The sequence below is a fragment of the Globicephala melas genome, chromosome 1, assembly GCF_963455315.2.
Source record: "Globicephala melas chromosome 1, mGloMel1.2, whole genome shotgun sequence".
In the NCBI taxonomy this organism is placed as follows: Eukaryota; Metazoa; Chordata; class Mammalia; order Artiodactyla; family Delphinidae; genus Globicephala; species Globicephala melas.
In genome coordinates this window covers 120,440,357-120,456,694 of record NC_083314.1, presented here as the reverse complement: position 1 = coordinate 120,456,694, position 16,338 = coordinate 120,440,357, and the positions used below count along the sequence as shown (strand labels likewise).

Below are 16,338 nucleotides of genomic sequence, written 5' to 3'. Positions count from 1 at the left end.
AAAGGAATCTTAATATACTGGGTGTTGGGGTGGGGGGAGAGTTTTAGGTTCCAATCCAAACTAAACTACTTACTAGTTATATGACTTTGAGCAATTAACTGACACTCATTCCTCACCTGTGAAATGGGGAAAAAGCATTCCTACCACACAGAATTGTCCTGAGAATTAAATGAAATAATTTATATAAAGTACTCCCAGTACATATTATATAATCAATAGATACACATAATAATGATTGTTAACATTTATTATGTCCAATGCTAGGCACTATAGTTTATATTCATCATCTCATTTAAAACTCTCAGAAACCTGGGGGGGGGGTCCTATTATTATTCCCATTTTACACATGAGAAAACTAAGGCTTGAAAAGTTAAATATTTTCTTCAACATTACACAGATAATTAAGTGGCAGAAAAGAGTCTTAACCACTTTGATACTGTGCTTTACAATAACAACTTTCTCATTATACCTTCACAATAATCTCAAAAGTATACAGGATAGGCATGATCTTCATTTCCTGTAGCATATGGCAACAAACTCAAGAAACGCCTATGATCACACAACTAGTAAAGCCAGAATTTGAGCCTAGGTCTTATTGCTCAAACCAGAGTTCAATCTACGAGACTATGTGGCTCTCTATATTATGGTAATAATTCTATAAACACTGTGAATGAAGCACTCCTTCCAGAAGAAAACAAGAGAGGTTATATCTAATAAACAGATGATACATGACCTATGTTAATACTTCCTCCCAATGGCTGTCAACAGTCAAATTTACCAGAAGTTAAAATATAGATTTACTTAAGAATATCAATAACACCATTACCCTACTTACATGAAGTCTGTGAGAATATCCCAGTGCTAATCAAAAGCACAAGATATTTTGACAGGTCCATTACTGTTTTCTGTGTATGCTTCTTGTTTAAACAATGACATCATTTATCAGAGAACTAGAAGAGTTTTATACTTCTTTGTAAGTCATTCAGTCTCTCCTGCAAACTCATTCCCTCTCTCTGTTCATGAAGAGGGAAAAGATTTCCACCTTTGGAAAGGCGTAAAGACCGAACACAAGACAGAGCCTAAGGCTTGATATGAAAAGTGCCCTTCATTGTATTTATCTCCTATTTGTCTCCTAGAATAGAAAACTTAAGAGAAGGAAGCCAATTAAATAGTTAATACTGACACAACATGATCAAACAAATGATTTGTAAGATCAAAATTAAAATTGCTTCTTCTATAATTACCTTTACTTTGACTGGATTTTAGTCATGACAGTATTTTTAAATATTTAAAAGAAACAGCTACTTTTTTTGTTGTTGTTGTTGGGGGTAGGAGTTTATTAATTAATTAATTTATTTTTGCTGTGTTGGGTCTTCATTTCTGTGCAAGGGCTTTCTCTAGTCGTGGCAAGCGGGGGCCACTCTTCATCGCGGTGCGTGGGCCTCTCACTATCACGGCCTCTCTTGTTGCAGAGCACAGGCTCCAGACGCGCAGGCTCAGTAGTTGCGGCTCACCGGCCTAGTTGCTCCGCCACATGTGGGATCTTCCCAGACCAGGGCTCGAACCCGTGTCCCCTGTATTGGCAGGCAGATTCTCAACCACTGTGCCACCAGGGGAGCCCCAGCTACTTATTTTTTAACCAAAAGGGGTATGAGCAAATATGGTCATCTGATTCATGACAAAGGTAAAACTATAGTACAGTGGGGAAAGAAAGGTTTTCTTCAATAGATTACAGAGAGTCAACTAGATATCCATATGGAATAAAATGTGATTTGACTACTGCCTCATGCCATACACAAAAATCAATTCAGACAGACTACAGATCTAAATGGGAAAGGTAAAAAAAATTTTTTAACTTTTTAGAAAAATTTAAAAACTTTTTAGCAGGAGAACAGCTTTATCATCTTGGAACAGGCAAAGATTTTCTTGAACAGGTCACAGAAAGCAGCATTTGAAAAAATGGACTGGGAATTTCCTGACGGTCCAGTGGTTAGGACTGCTTCCATTGCAGGGGGCACTGGGTCGACCCCTGGTTGGGGAACTAAGATCCCCATCGTGTTGTGGACAAAAAAAAAAAAAAAAAAGAAAAGAAAGAAAAGAAAAAAAAATGGATCAACTGGATTATGTTACAATTTTAGAACTTCTGTTCAGCACAAGATACCATTAAGAGAATGAAAAGGCCAATCCAGAGTGGGAAGAGATATTTGCAATGTATATTTCAATCAAGAAAGGACTCATGTTCCAATATATTTTAAAAATTCCTATAAACCAATAAGAACAAGATACACACCTAATATTTTTTAAACAGGCAAAGATTTGACCACACAAAAAATGAAAGCCAATTAGCCAATAAACATGAAATGATGCTCTACTTCATTATTCATCAAGGAAACAAAAATCAAAACCATATGACTATGATTTTTTAAAAAGGCAAAACAAAAATTGACAAGAGGGAATTCCCTGGCAGTTCAGTGGTTCAGACTCTGGTGCTTTCATTGCCAAGGGCCCGGGTTCAATACCTGGTCGGGGAACTAAGATCCCACAAGCCTACACCACGGCAAAAAATAAAAAAATAAAAATTGACCAAGAATGTGGAGCAACCAGAACTCTGATACGCTACTGGGAAAAGTGTAAACTGATATAACCACTCTGGGAAACTGTCAATATCTACAGTTCAATAAATACACACTGTCTGACCCAATCATTTCAATCCTAGGTATATAGCCAATAGAAATGTATACATATGGGGGAAAAAAGAGAAATGCATGCGTATGTTCATCTAAAGACATGTATAAGAATGTTCATAGCAGCACTATTTGTAACTACCTAAATGCCCATCAACAATAGATATATAACTTGTTGATTATTCACACAATGAAATAGTATACAACAATGAAAATAAGCTAAAAGTTCATGCAACAATTAAAAGGTCATAAGCATAATGTTTAGCCAAAGAAGACAGACACAAAGGAGTACATACTGTATGTTTCCATTTATATAAAGTTCAAGAACAAGTAAAACTAATGTGTGTTGATACAGTTGATTTAAACATGGCTGACTCCATCTACATGTATATATGTATATGTACACATACACACACACACACAGAGCATATGACGCAAGCAGCACCAATCACAGTTCCTCCATGAGATCTGTTTATATGGCTAATGAAATAGCCTAACAGATAGGATTTTTCTCTACAGTAGCAAAAAATAAGGTTGAATCTCCCTGTGCCCAAGCAAAAGAAGGAAAAAGAGCCCTAAAGGGCCATCATTTAAACAATTTGATTTAGTTCTGCCTGAAGCGAGATAAACAATCTGAACTTTTCAACTTCATAAGTCAAAAATATTCCCTTAGTTGACTGATGACTTTCAAAAAATGAAATGGGAATGCATCTATACATCATTCTGAGGTCCAAACTAGCTTGGTTGTTCATGGAACAGACTAGTTTGGAAATGACTCTTGGACTATCAAGACTGATTTATTTCAAGATACATTAACTGAGCACGTTATGTTACTATGCACTTACCATCATTAAGACAGAATCTCAGCTCTGTACAATGGTTCACCTTCAGTAAACATTTGCAATGTAAGTATTAATAATTCAGCAAGGCCTATGTGAAATGTCTGACGTAAAGATCCCTCTATTAACTTCAATTTGTATAAATGTCTTCCTTTCAGTAATATTCCTCACTAAAACTATCTTTCAGAGCTGCCTAGCTGTACATAACATTTTGAAAATGGTTACAAATAATTATGATTGTAAGTGCTTGTTTTAAAATATTAAAAACAAGTCTTACACATATTGTAAATCCACTATACTTCAGTTGTTAAAAGTCTTATATCTATAATGATTTTAAATTCAAATTCTGTAATGCTCTAGAGTGGTTATGAATTTATCAATTAGTTAAATTTGAAGAAAAGGATAAATTTCCATTAACTTTATTCAGTGATTTTTATCTTTAAGGATGTTATGTAATGCCAGTTTCTTTAAAAGCCAGTCACAGTTAACAAATGATTACTTAACCCTTTCTAAAAGACATGTTCCATCTGTCCTAAGAATTCTCAATGGTTTTGGTCAACACAGATATCAAGGACCAACAATAAAGACTAGGAAAAGTCTTCTAACACAACATTTTTAATCAACTATATGCCAATATAAAATTAAAAATTTTTTTAAAGACTATGAAAAATCTTAAAAGCAAATAAAAAAATCAACAGGAGACAAACTAAGGTAAAGAGTCATATTGAATTAGGACATTTTACCATTCTTCTCTCAGGACAGAGTCCTCCCAGAAATTTTTGTTTGTTTGTTTGTTTTTTGCGGTACGCGGGCCTCTCACTGTCGTGGCCTCTCCCGTTGAGGAGCACAGGCTCCAGACGCGCAGGCTCAGGGGCCATGGCTCACGGGCCCAGCCGCTCCGCGGCATGTAGGATCTTCCCGGATCGGGGCACGAACCCGTGTCCCCTGCACTGGCAGGCGGACTCTCAACCACTGCGCCACCAGGGAAGCCCAGAAATATTTTTTGATATCATCATCAAGGGCAGAATATCAAAATGCAAAACCCTTGAAATCTTATCAGATCTCTAGCAATTCCTCTAAATTCTTGAATTTTTACTATCAATTATCTCAGAAAGGACAAAAAAAATTCACCAGTATACTAATCCACCTCTAAGTGGATGCTCCACCACCTCTAAGAATCTATAGAGGTTAAGGAGTTCCCAAGCTAGTTTTAATATTTCAAAAACCTAAAACTGCCATAACACAAGTATCATATAGTTGATTCTCATTATCCACAGTAGTTATGTTCCATAAAGTTGCCACAAACACTGAATTAGCCAATACTGAACCATTTCTCCTAAGGGAAATGCAGAGTTAAGCTCCTGCAAGCCTCTGGTCACATTTTCATCATCTGATCAATACATAACCTTGTTTTATGTACGTTTCTGTTTAAATACACCTTATTTAATATACATTATTGATTCATTAACATTGAACTTACAGCCAACAGCACTGTAACTAGTACTAAAATGAAACTTGTCTAACATATTTTCTATTTTCTCTGTAAGATACATCACAACCATCACAACCTAGACAGCACTTCAGCACGACACTTGGAGTTCACTTTAAACAACAAAATCTCACCCCCCAAAACACAAAAATGTGAAAGACATGGCACTAAATAGACCATGAAAAGAACACTGTTTACAGTATGCGAGAAGGCAGGTCATGACCCTGTTCAACCTCAGTTAAGAACCTGTGCCTTGGGCAACTCAAATTTTTCACCACTCTGCACGTCTGTGAATGACCATGAAAGCTCCAGGAGTATTGATTTTGGTGTTACAAATAAATTTTAGCAGGTAGGTGAATTCATAAATACAAAACCTGCGAATAATGAAAATCAACCATATTTACATTCTTATCACTCTACCTGTTTCTTGACTAGAAAGTTATATGGCCACATTAGTTATCTCAGTGCTGATCATAACTATTAATAATGCAATTTTTTTAGTAAAAGCCTTTGAAAATATAGATTAGAGGGGAAATAATAAATGAGAAGTTTTATAGGGAAAGAGTTGGGAACTGTTATCCAGAAAATACACATGCCTAAAAAACACAGAGAAGATAATCATTATCTTAATTCTATTTTTCTGCCTAAGAAATTTTAATGTGCTAATGTAATTGACCTAACCTAGGATCATGTGTTTAGAACACATGATACTGCAAAAACAAGGTAAAGCATTCTCACAAGCATAAAGCACAGTATACAACTGCAGGCTTCTGGACTTCAATTTACTGTTGTATCAGTGTGGAATACTTTTCTGGTTAATTCCCTCACTTCTTTCAGTCCTCTGCTCAGATATCACTGTATCAGGCTTCCCTGACCACCTACATATGATATTCCCTGATGGCCACTCCTTGCCTCCACACAACCACAGTCTCCATCCCCTTTACCCTACTTCCAGTTTTTTCGACAGCACTTATCACCATCTGACATATGTTTAAATCATATGAAACTTCCAGTTTAGTAGGTCAAAAATGATCAAATAACAGCCTTTTAATAAGGTTCAATGGAATATTTGCTTGCTACCTCCCACAACTTACGTATAATCTCCACTAGAAGGACTTTGTTTTCTTCTCTTTTATAATCCACAGCCTAGTCAGAGCTTGATGTCCAATACTATTTGTTAAATGAATAATTACTATACAATCATTATTAGACACATCCTTAATATAAAGTACAAATATAGCTTAACCCATTTCAACAACCACTTAAAATACTAGTGTATTCCCTTCCATTCCTATTATATGTGCATTTTTTAAGTCAAAATTCACATTCTTTTTTTTTTTTTTTTTGTGGCACGCGGACCTCTCACTGTTGTGGCCTCTCCCGTTGCGGAGCACAGGCTCTGGACACGCAGGACCAGCGGCCATGGCCCACGGGCCCAGCCGCTCCGCGGCACGCGGGATCCTCCCGGACCGGGGCACGAACCCGTGTCCCCTGCATCGGCAGGCAGACTCCCAACCACTGCGCCACCAGGGAAGCCCTCACATTCACATTCTTAATTTTACATCCTGCCTCACACACACTTAACATGTCACACGGTTAAGTCTTAAAATTGTTAATGGATATAGAAAAACCTTGTAAGCAGTCCCTAATTCAACCATATCCATTCTGTTAGGACATTTAGACTACTTCTGATACTTTATTATTGATTATAAATAACCCTTTGATGCATGTCCTTGTACATTCTGTACATTTCTGCATCCCTGACTACTTGTTTAAAACAGACTTACTGGGTCCTACGATATGAACTTTTTTAGGGTTGTGATGAACACCGTCAAGTTGCTTTTCAGATAAAGGTTTTATATTTTTATATTTTATACTTGTTAATATAAAGCTGAATATGTTAAAACTTCTAAATTTAAGGTGACTACAAAACAATGCATTAAAATATCCTTGGGGCTTCCCTGGTGGCGCAGTGGTTGAGAGTCCTCCTGCCGATGCAGGGGACACGGGTTCGTGCCCCGGTGCGGGAAGATCCCACATGCCGCGGAGCGGCTGGGCCCGTGAGCCACGGCCGCTGAGCCTGCGCGTGCGGAGCCTGTGCTCCACAACGGGAGAGGCCACGACAGTGAGAGGCCCGCGTACCGCATTAAAAAAAAAAAAAAATCCTTATTAAGCATATTTTATATAGAAAGGTTGCTTATACTACAATAATTTGCTATCACTCGATGTACCTTTAAGTGTTTTAATGTTACTAATGAAAGACGATTTTAGATATAGGCTAACCAATTTATTATTCCATTTAACATTTTCTAATAAACCTAATCAACTTTTTTAAATTTTAAAATGTTTAATCTGATATTCTGATTTAAAAAAGAAAAAAACTGCATTTCAAAGAAAGTGTGTGGCTGTGAAGGTCTCAGATTTTAATTTTTTTTTCCAATTCCTACACATCTCGGAGAAAAAAAACCTGAAGATGGCGTGTCATAAATATAGCAGAAATCAATAAAGGTTAAAAGGGACACTTGCTAGAAGTTCTGTAAAGGCGTTCTGATATTCTGCTCAAGGCTACAGAATGGTTATATATACTGATTCTAAGGTATTTCAATTTACCTAAGGAATATTTTCTTATCTGAAAAACCACAAAGTAACTTGACATTGAGGCAGCAATGTTTATCAGAGAAACACACAGGTGCCGAATGCCAAATGGCTGATTATCAGAACTTCAGACTAAAGGTATCTCTCAGGAACCACTGCCAAATGCCAGTTCACTCCATTGTTTTAAGGTCACAGCCCAACTGCCCACTGTAAGAAACCCCAGTGTAAAAGATTATTTACCAAGAAACACAGGACATCGGGGGGGGGGGGAAGATGTCAAGTGTCATCAAGCTTCCCTACTAAAAGACAGAGTTTTATGCTGTTCTCCTTTACCACGTCTAATTTCTGGTTTTAATATCAAACGCTTATCACTAAAGTCTTTTTATCTTTTTTTTTTTCCTGTCCTATTTCCCTATTACCTGTTGGTTTCAAGTGAGAGAAATCCAAACTCAAACTGGTATAAGCAAACAAAGAAAATTACTGACTTAGTAACTGAATGACCTAGGGGTAGATTTAGCTGAGGTACAGGAATTCGATGTCATTAAAATCCAGTTTTTATTCCACTTTTAGCTCCATTTTTGGATATTTAACATTCAAACATATTTATTAAGTATCTACTTTGTTTTAGATGTTGTGGAAGCAGTGGAAATAAGACAGGTAAGGAAGGTCCCTACTTTTATTGAGTTTACACTCCAGTAACAGTAAAGCCTTGAGATTCACTCTGATTGGACTAACTTCAGTCATGTGCTCATCTCTCATGAACCAATCACTTGGCCAGTGGTGAGTTGATCCGGCTTTAGCCTGGATAATATATTCCACCCCTAGGACGAGGGATGGGCCTGCGCTGGATAACATTAACGTCCTTTATCTTTTTATACCTCTCTTTCTACAATAATACCCCTTTTCCCAATCAGTATGTTCATCAAAATCTTATAGAAAACACCTAAATTGGATATTCCAAATTAAACCCTGCTTTATAACTAAACCACTTATGATTTTATTTTTCACTAAAAAAAGTTTTATCTTTATCCAGAAGAAATATATTAATGTAATTTTTGTTCATTTCTCCAGAAATGTCAGCATAAACTTCACCATACAGAGCTATGAAAATTTCTATAAATCGATGGAAAAGTTAGCGCAGACTCACATTTTAAACTAATCATACAAATATAAAAGATAATCTTTTCCCTAGAAGTGAAAGGATAAAACTTTTATGATTATGATTTCATAACAAAAGTAGTAAAAACATTTAGGTTTAAAATCTTTCGAAAATTAACATTATGTGATATCATTTACATAAAGTTCAAATCAGAGAAACTAATCTATACTATCAGAAGTCAAGATAAAGGTTACCCTTGGCATGGGGAAGTAGAAAGTGACTGAAAGGAGGTACTGCTGGGACTTCCCTGGTGGTCCAGTGGGTAAGGGGCCTGGGTTCAATCCCTGGTCAGGGAACTAGATCCCACATGCTGCAACTAAGATCTGGTGCAGCCATGTGTATATATATATATATTTTTTTTTTATTTTTATTTTTTGGAAGGGAGGGAGGGAGGAAGAAAAGAAAGGAGGTACTGCTAATGCTCTCTTTCTTGATCTAGCTGTTGGTTCAGTTTCTGGAAATTCACTGACCTTTATACTTAATGATGATGTGTTTTTCGTATTTATGTTATACCTCAACAAAAAGGTTTTGAAAAAGTTTATTACATTTGCAATTAACACTCCTATAAACAAGAAGCTAGAAGAATAAACTTACAGTAGAGACGTATCAATAGGGACCAATAATGAAGAGGCACATTTCATTTTCTAGCAGGTAAAGGTATGCCTCTTAAGTAACAGGCCACAATTACTTCTATCCCATTATTTTAGAGCCCAACTATCTTCCCTTCCCTTTATACTATCATTGTGACCAAATCCAAGGTTCCTATCATTCTGGGCTAATCTCCATTTCTTCCAATTTATATCTAGCAATAGCTGTTCCAACAGGAACCACACATTTATGAACATACAACATAAACAAAACATATATTTTTCATTTATAAAAACTTTTCTGGGAAAATTCAGGAACTCAAATTCCATATGTACTCTAAGTGCATTTGCCACCCTAATTTGTCATCAATAAATTGAGCATTAATTGTTTTAACTTTAAAAAAAAAAACATCGCTAGATCCCCTCATAAAAATCACCCAGAAAAGCATGCAGTTAACAATGGCACACATACAAAAAGTAAACTTCCAATGCAATGATTGAAAACACCCTCAGACGTTATTCAGCCCTGAAGACACACCCTAACAGCTTTTTTGACACTCAGAGGAAAATGAATATGAACTTTATATTTAGATATTTGGTAACAAACTACAATTCTCTGAGGAGCGATTTTCTCTTGTATAAAAAAGGAAAGCATACCAATCTTAATATTGATAATTATCATATAAATAAAATGAGATCATTGTAGAATGTTGTCAGTTACCTTTATCCAATTCAGGGGAGTTTCTAAACTCACAAGATATCCCCTTCTCCATTTTTGAGCAGTTCAAAGTGGAAACAGGGTACTTTTAAACATGATGCAAAAAAAAAAAAAACCTTTTAATTACCTTTATTGGAGAAGAGAGTTACAAATATATCAGGGTGGAAAACTGGAATACACACTGCAGTGACTGGAATTGAAGGTATCAGTACATATAGCCTGAATCTAAACAAAAGGAAACATCAGAAACATAAACTGAGGTACATTCAACAAAATAATGGGCCTAAACTTGAGGAACTGTTCCAGATTAAAGGAGACTAGAAAGACAGGATAATTAAATGCAACACATGATCCTTGATCTTAAAGCAATGAAAGTAATTATTAGGATAACTGACAAAATTTAATTATGGACTATAAATTAGATATTATATTAATGTTAAATTTCCTGATTTTGATCATTGTAACTGTGATTTTTAAAAAGAATATCTCAGTTAAGGAAAAAAGTCTGGCAGTATACCTGGATCTAGTTCCACTCTATGAAACTTCATTACAGCCCTTCACTACCTGAAAATAGCTGCTGCTTCCCATTCTCCACCCATTCCAACCAAGTCATCCCTTCTCCACAGTAAGCACTCCAAACTCCTTCAAAGGTTCTCAGACACTTCATCATCATCTGGTTACCCTCCTCTTGACACATTCAATTTTTCATTTACTGTTCTTAAAATGCAGCTTCTAAAAGCAAGGCCAACATCGTAAACATGTTCTAACCAACATGGAATACATATTACAGTATATCCCTTATTATGGACAGAATCCCATTAATATAACCTGGTACCTCATTTGTTTTGTTTTGTTCTTTTTTAAACAACTCACACTGTTGGATCTCTGAGATTATGCAAAACCAAACTCCTAAAATTCTCTATCAAATCCAGCTAGTTCTTACCCCAGCTGCAAAGGTTTCTCTTCTCAGTAGCCACACCCTGGAGCTTTTAATCAAGTCATCGCTTCTCTCCTTCCTTTGAAACTCCCATCTTTGACCTTCATTTCCTTCTAGATTTCCTCCTACCTGAGATAAATTTTCTAAGGCTTTCCCACTCCATTTTCTCATGCAATGTGACTCCTCTCTGCTCCCAACAAAATGTACATGTCCCGCCCTTTCTAACCCTCTCTCCATAGCTGAAGTCAAACTCTTTCAGATAAATTTAATCTATAAACAGTTTTATATTTCTAGCCCCAACCAATACCCAAAACTTCAGACTGGCATATTCTGAGCTCTCAATCTAGATATCCCAAAAGTAATTGTATTCAACAAGTACAAATCCCTAGTCATTTTCTTTCTACCTCCAAAAAACTATCTCCTCCCTATGTCAACAATCTAAAGGACATATATCTAATCACCCAAACTAAAAAACTTTGAGACATCTTAACTCTTTCCTTTTCCCATCAGTATACAATCAATAAACCCTACTTCTTCTAACTTCTGAAATGTCCTGAAAAAAACCTTCTACTCTTTCTGCCCTGTTACTGCTCCAGGTCAGGCCATCATCACCCCATTTTAACAACTGTAATAGCCTAATTAATCTCCCATTCCAATGTATTATTTATCTATTCACAAATATATGTCTTAATAAACAGAGCCCTGGCTGATTTTTCAGTCCCCTTATTAGAAAAAAAAAGAGAACAAACAAAACAAAACACCACAATGACTTTCTCCCATCTTCAACTCCTAGAAAACTTTTCTTCCTCAAAACCCAATTCAGTGATCCATCAGAATTAAATGCTCTCTTTTGTTCCCATAACACTTAAATCTTCTATCACAGAATTTACAATGTATAGTTTGATGTGTGTATATTCCTTACTTGATTACAGGCTCCTTGAGGGAACAGTGCAATTCATGTTTTATTCTCTAGTACAGTTCCTTAAAATTGGTGAACTGAATAGAATTCTACTCAGAGAACTTTTTCAATAGAATTCCATACTTTTTCAGAAATTCTTCACTTTTAAGTAACTCAAACTATAGGTTCCTGCCTGTGATTTCAGACAAAATTTTGAAAGCTGTTTTTAGTCATCTATCCTTGCCAGTTGAGTTGTTCAGAAAATAAGCACAACTGTATATTTATGCGAAGTATTAATAAAAATATTAAAATAGACAAGGACAAAAAAAGCCTTTTTAGATATATCTCTTAAGTTTGACATAAATCCCTCTGTACCAGTATTTAAGAAAGGTTATTTTACACCTATTAATGTAACGTTCTTAATGCTGATGAACTAGCCTATTTCTCTACCTTACCTCCAAGGACTGGAAAATGATTTTAAAAACTACTCTTTTTTTTTTTGTTTTTTTTTAAATAAGACTGTCTGTTTCTAATCTTCTGGCATACTCTGACTCACCACAAATTAACAAAAGCTATCAACATCTCTCTCAGTTCCTTTGTGTCATTTAAATGATCTAAAACCTGTGGCATTAGCCAAATAGGTAGAAAATGAATTCTTGGAATCCAATCAAATGGTGAAACAACCTGGGTGGGGTTTACAGAACTTTATCAGGCAATGGAATTAAAAGGCAGTTACAAAAAGCCTTAAACTTGAATGGAGAAGAAACCAAAAGACATTGTCTTGGAGTTCCACTGTTATCATATCACGATTTTTGTTAAAGGTTCAACGTGTCCGTGTGCGGAATGAGAAAAACCACCTGGACAAAGGCAGCTTCTGAAGCCAATCAATGTCAGGTTGATAATCAGCCAGTCAAGAGATGGTAACTGGTCTGTGTTCATAAACTGTGTCACAGAAATTTCAACTTGCTTGAGACAACAAAACTATTCCCTTAAGTAACAGACTCTCTGCCAAGGTGAATTAGAATTAAATACTACTAAAATTTAAGTATTATATATCAAACCCACAATATTAATATTTCCATGTTAAGTTTACAACTATGTATTTTTTAAGTTTTTATAGTGTTTAAGAGAACTTTAACATTATAGAATCTGACAGTCTTATAATTCTAAATTTAAAATAGTAACTGACTTCAGCCTTAGGACATTAAGTTTAAAGGTATAAAGTATTTGATTTGGTTAATAAGCAATATTGGAATGCTTAAGAGAAATTATGACTGACTATAGTTATAAGTTCCACTTATTAATTTTAAAGGAGTTTTAAGTATTCGGGAAAGTCCTGCTTGTTGACATTTTACATTTACTCTGTAAGGTATATAAAGTGCTAAAAAAATAAAATAAAAACCAGTATAATTAATGTGTAAATATAAGGAATGTAATTAAGTTAAGCAGCAGCAGTAGTGCTACTAACAGCTAACATTCAAAGAGCATTTTCCTAGTGCTCAACATTGTTCCAAGTACTTTACAATATAAAGTCATTCATTCAACAAATAATCATTGAGCATACACCATGAACTAGGCATTGTTCCAAGCTCTGAGAATTAAATCAGTGAACATAAATCAGTGAATTATGAAAACACAATTTCAACCTTCGTGGATCTCATATTTTAATGAGACGAGGCAAACAATAAATATCAAATATGATAATTACTGTGAAGAAAAATAAACCAGGGAAACTGAAAGGAGGAAGTGCTCTTTTAGATGGTATAAAGAGGGTCACACCAGTAAGCATCATTCGCAGGGAAGTCTATGTAAATGATGCCCCTTGGAAACTCCTTCATCAGGGAAAACCTCTCTAGACCAAGTGACATTTGAACCTAAGAAATGAGGGAGCAAGGCATGCAAATATATAAGTGTATTACAGAAAAAGAAAACAAGTACAAAAGCCATTTTACCTGGAAAGGGTGTTTTAAGGGAGATTTAATCTCTTCAGCAAGAATTACTAAGATACAGTAATCAAAGTGCCATCCCCCCACCCAGGATAACAAAAATATTCTTAGTTTATATGAAACTTGCTCAATTTATTAAGAGTAATAAAATATATAAGTTGAACTTAAAAGACAAGTTTTTTAATTTGTTAACTACTCAATATTATTTTACCAAAACTTGTAAATGGTCTTCTTTACACCCAAAAGCAGCCACAGATATCAAGAAACAATGATGCTTCATTGCTCTAAGTAATTCATTAGAACTAGAGATCTAAATTTATTTAATGAAACTAGGTGCTCTTTACCACATAACAATCATGGAATAGTCTCCTCTTTAAACAAGGTTGTGTCCCTTCCAGTATGAAAGTCATCTTCCTAGACATAAGAGAAGTAAAACAGGATTTGAGTAGTTGTCATTATTTAATACCTCCCCAATGAATGGGTCTCTTTCTTCCTTACTTATCTTGCTGAGTTTAGCTAAAGCCCTCCCTTGTTGGCTTAAGCATTTTTTGCAAACTTTAACTCATTCAGAGCTCTAGCCTCCCCATATTCCTACTGACACATTTTAGTATTAACCATCAGTTATAAACCATTAGTAATGCAGGTATTCTTGATACGTTTTCTTTTGAAGTTTATTAGAAATTACCTATGTGAAAGTCACAATATTTTCTCTGAATGACTCATGCATTTTTCTCCCCTCAGTGGAAATTTTTTGTAATTTTAATACATGCTCCATTTTTTAAAATAACATGTTTCATTTTTAAGTGCCTTCTATCAATATTGTCTACATCATCTGTGGTCATTACCAATCTTTCTTCTGACCTTTCTGAAACTTGCTTTTCTGTGAATTCCTACCTAATAATTTAAAATCCAAAGTGACACAGTCTCAACTTCTGATTCCCATGATTTCCATTTCCATCTAGGAGACAAAGAACAGTATTTTGGAAAAACATGGACTTTGAAATCAGACAGATATCTGTCACTCACTAGCCGTGTAACAAACTTCTCTGAGTCTCCATTTTGACATCAATAAAGAACAGATTTAATGAGCACCTATTTTATATCAAGTACCTTATACACTATATGTAAGTAGAAAGTATGTATCATTTATATTGAGGAAAACAAGAGCTTATATATAAGCAATTTTCTTAAAGTCACAGAGTTTCTGAGTACTAGAGCCAGGATTTAAATCCAGGTCTGATTCCAAGCCCATGTTCTTTTTCCTACAACACAAAGAAGAGACTATAAAATGGGTCCACCTGCCCAAAACAAATGTTCAATAATAGTTAATTCCACACGTCCCTCACTGTTCTTCCTTGTTGGTCGGAATCAATTTCATACCAGCAGTTCTCTTCCACATTCAGGAGACTAAACTGCCAGCGAATAATGTATCAAAAGCTCTGATAATCTTTATTGTTAATGTATTGTTTAATTAATCCACTTAATTAAAAGTAAAGGGCTTCCCTGGTGGCAGTGGTTGAGAGTCCGCCTGCCAATGCAGGGGACACGGGTTCATGCCCCGGTCCGGGAAGATCCCACGTGCCGCGGAGCAGCTGGGCCCGTGAGCCATGGCCGCTGAGCCTGCGCGTCCGGAGCCTGTGCTCCGCAATGGGAGAGGCCAAAACAGTGAAAGGCCCGCGTACCACACACACAAAAAAAAAAGTAAAAATTCTATTACATTATACCACACGTAATTTTCAGACATTTTTGTGTTAAAAGAGCCTTATATGCAATCATAAAAACCCAGGGTGAGAGACATAAAAAGTCAGGTGGCTGAACTACCTTATTCAGCATAATGTGCTACTCATCCTCAAAATTCTTAAAACAATGTAGCGAAAAAGGTTTTTTTTTTTAAAAAAAAAAACTGTCATTCTTGTGAGGTATTCAGATCAAGACAACAGAAATGCTTACCATAGTTTTCCAGAAACCAAGCAACCACCAAACAGAACTCTGTATTTGTCAATATCATCATGGAACTATAGTTTCCCTTAATTATCTTCTCTTTCTCTTCTCCTCATTCTCTCTTCATACGATTGAATAGCCAATTAAGTGAATGAAAGAATGTTTCCTAGGCCTAAACACTACCATTCACATCACTTTGAATCCTGCCAATCAGTTAACTGATTTGAGTGAACAGAAACTAAGAACTAGAACACTAATTTTTTTTCCCATTTCTTAAAAGTAAGTTAAAAAAAGGTTTATGGATTAAGGTTTATACACAGGTTTTTACAACTAATAATGTAGTATGGTACTATATTGAAGGACTTCTAAAATGCACCAGCTGACTTTTTCTTTTTTTTTTTTTTTGCGGTACGCGGGCCTCTCAGTGTTGTGGCCTCTCCCATTGCAGAGCACAGGCTCTGGACGCCCGCCCAGGCTCAGCGGCCATGGCTCACGGGCCCAGCCGCTCCACGGCATGTGGGATCTTCCCGGACCGGGGCACGGAC

General features: G+C 35.9%; 1 protein-coding gene across 8 annotated transcripts in view; it reads right to left on the bottom strand.

Annotated features, from left to right (window-relative positions):
* Positions 1 to 16,338, bottom strand: part of ZZZ3 (zinc finger ZZ-type containing 3) — a 102,316-nt gene that overhangs the window by 73,586 nt on the left and 12,392 nt on the right. Inside the window, exon 1 of one of the 8 annotated variants that reach the window (XM_060304030.2) lies at positions 10,199 to 10,288. The exons of the other annotated variants lie outside the window; for them this stretch is intronic. The gene's annotated coding sequence lies outside the window, so the exon portion shown is untranslated. Of the gene's footprint in view, positions 1 to 10,198; positions 10,289 to 16,338 lie in introns of those variants that run through there. 8 annotated transcript variants of the gene reach the window in all.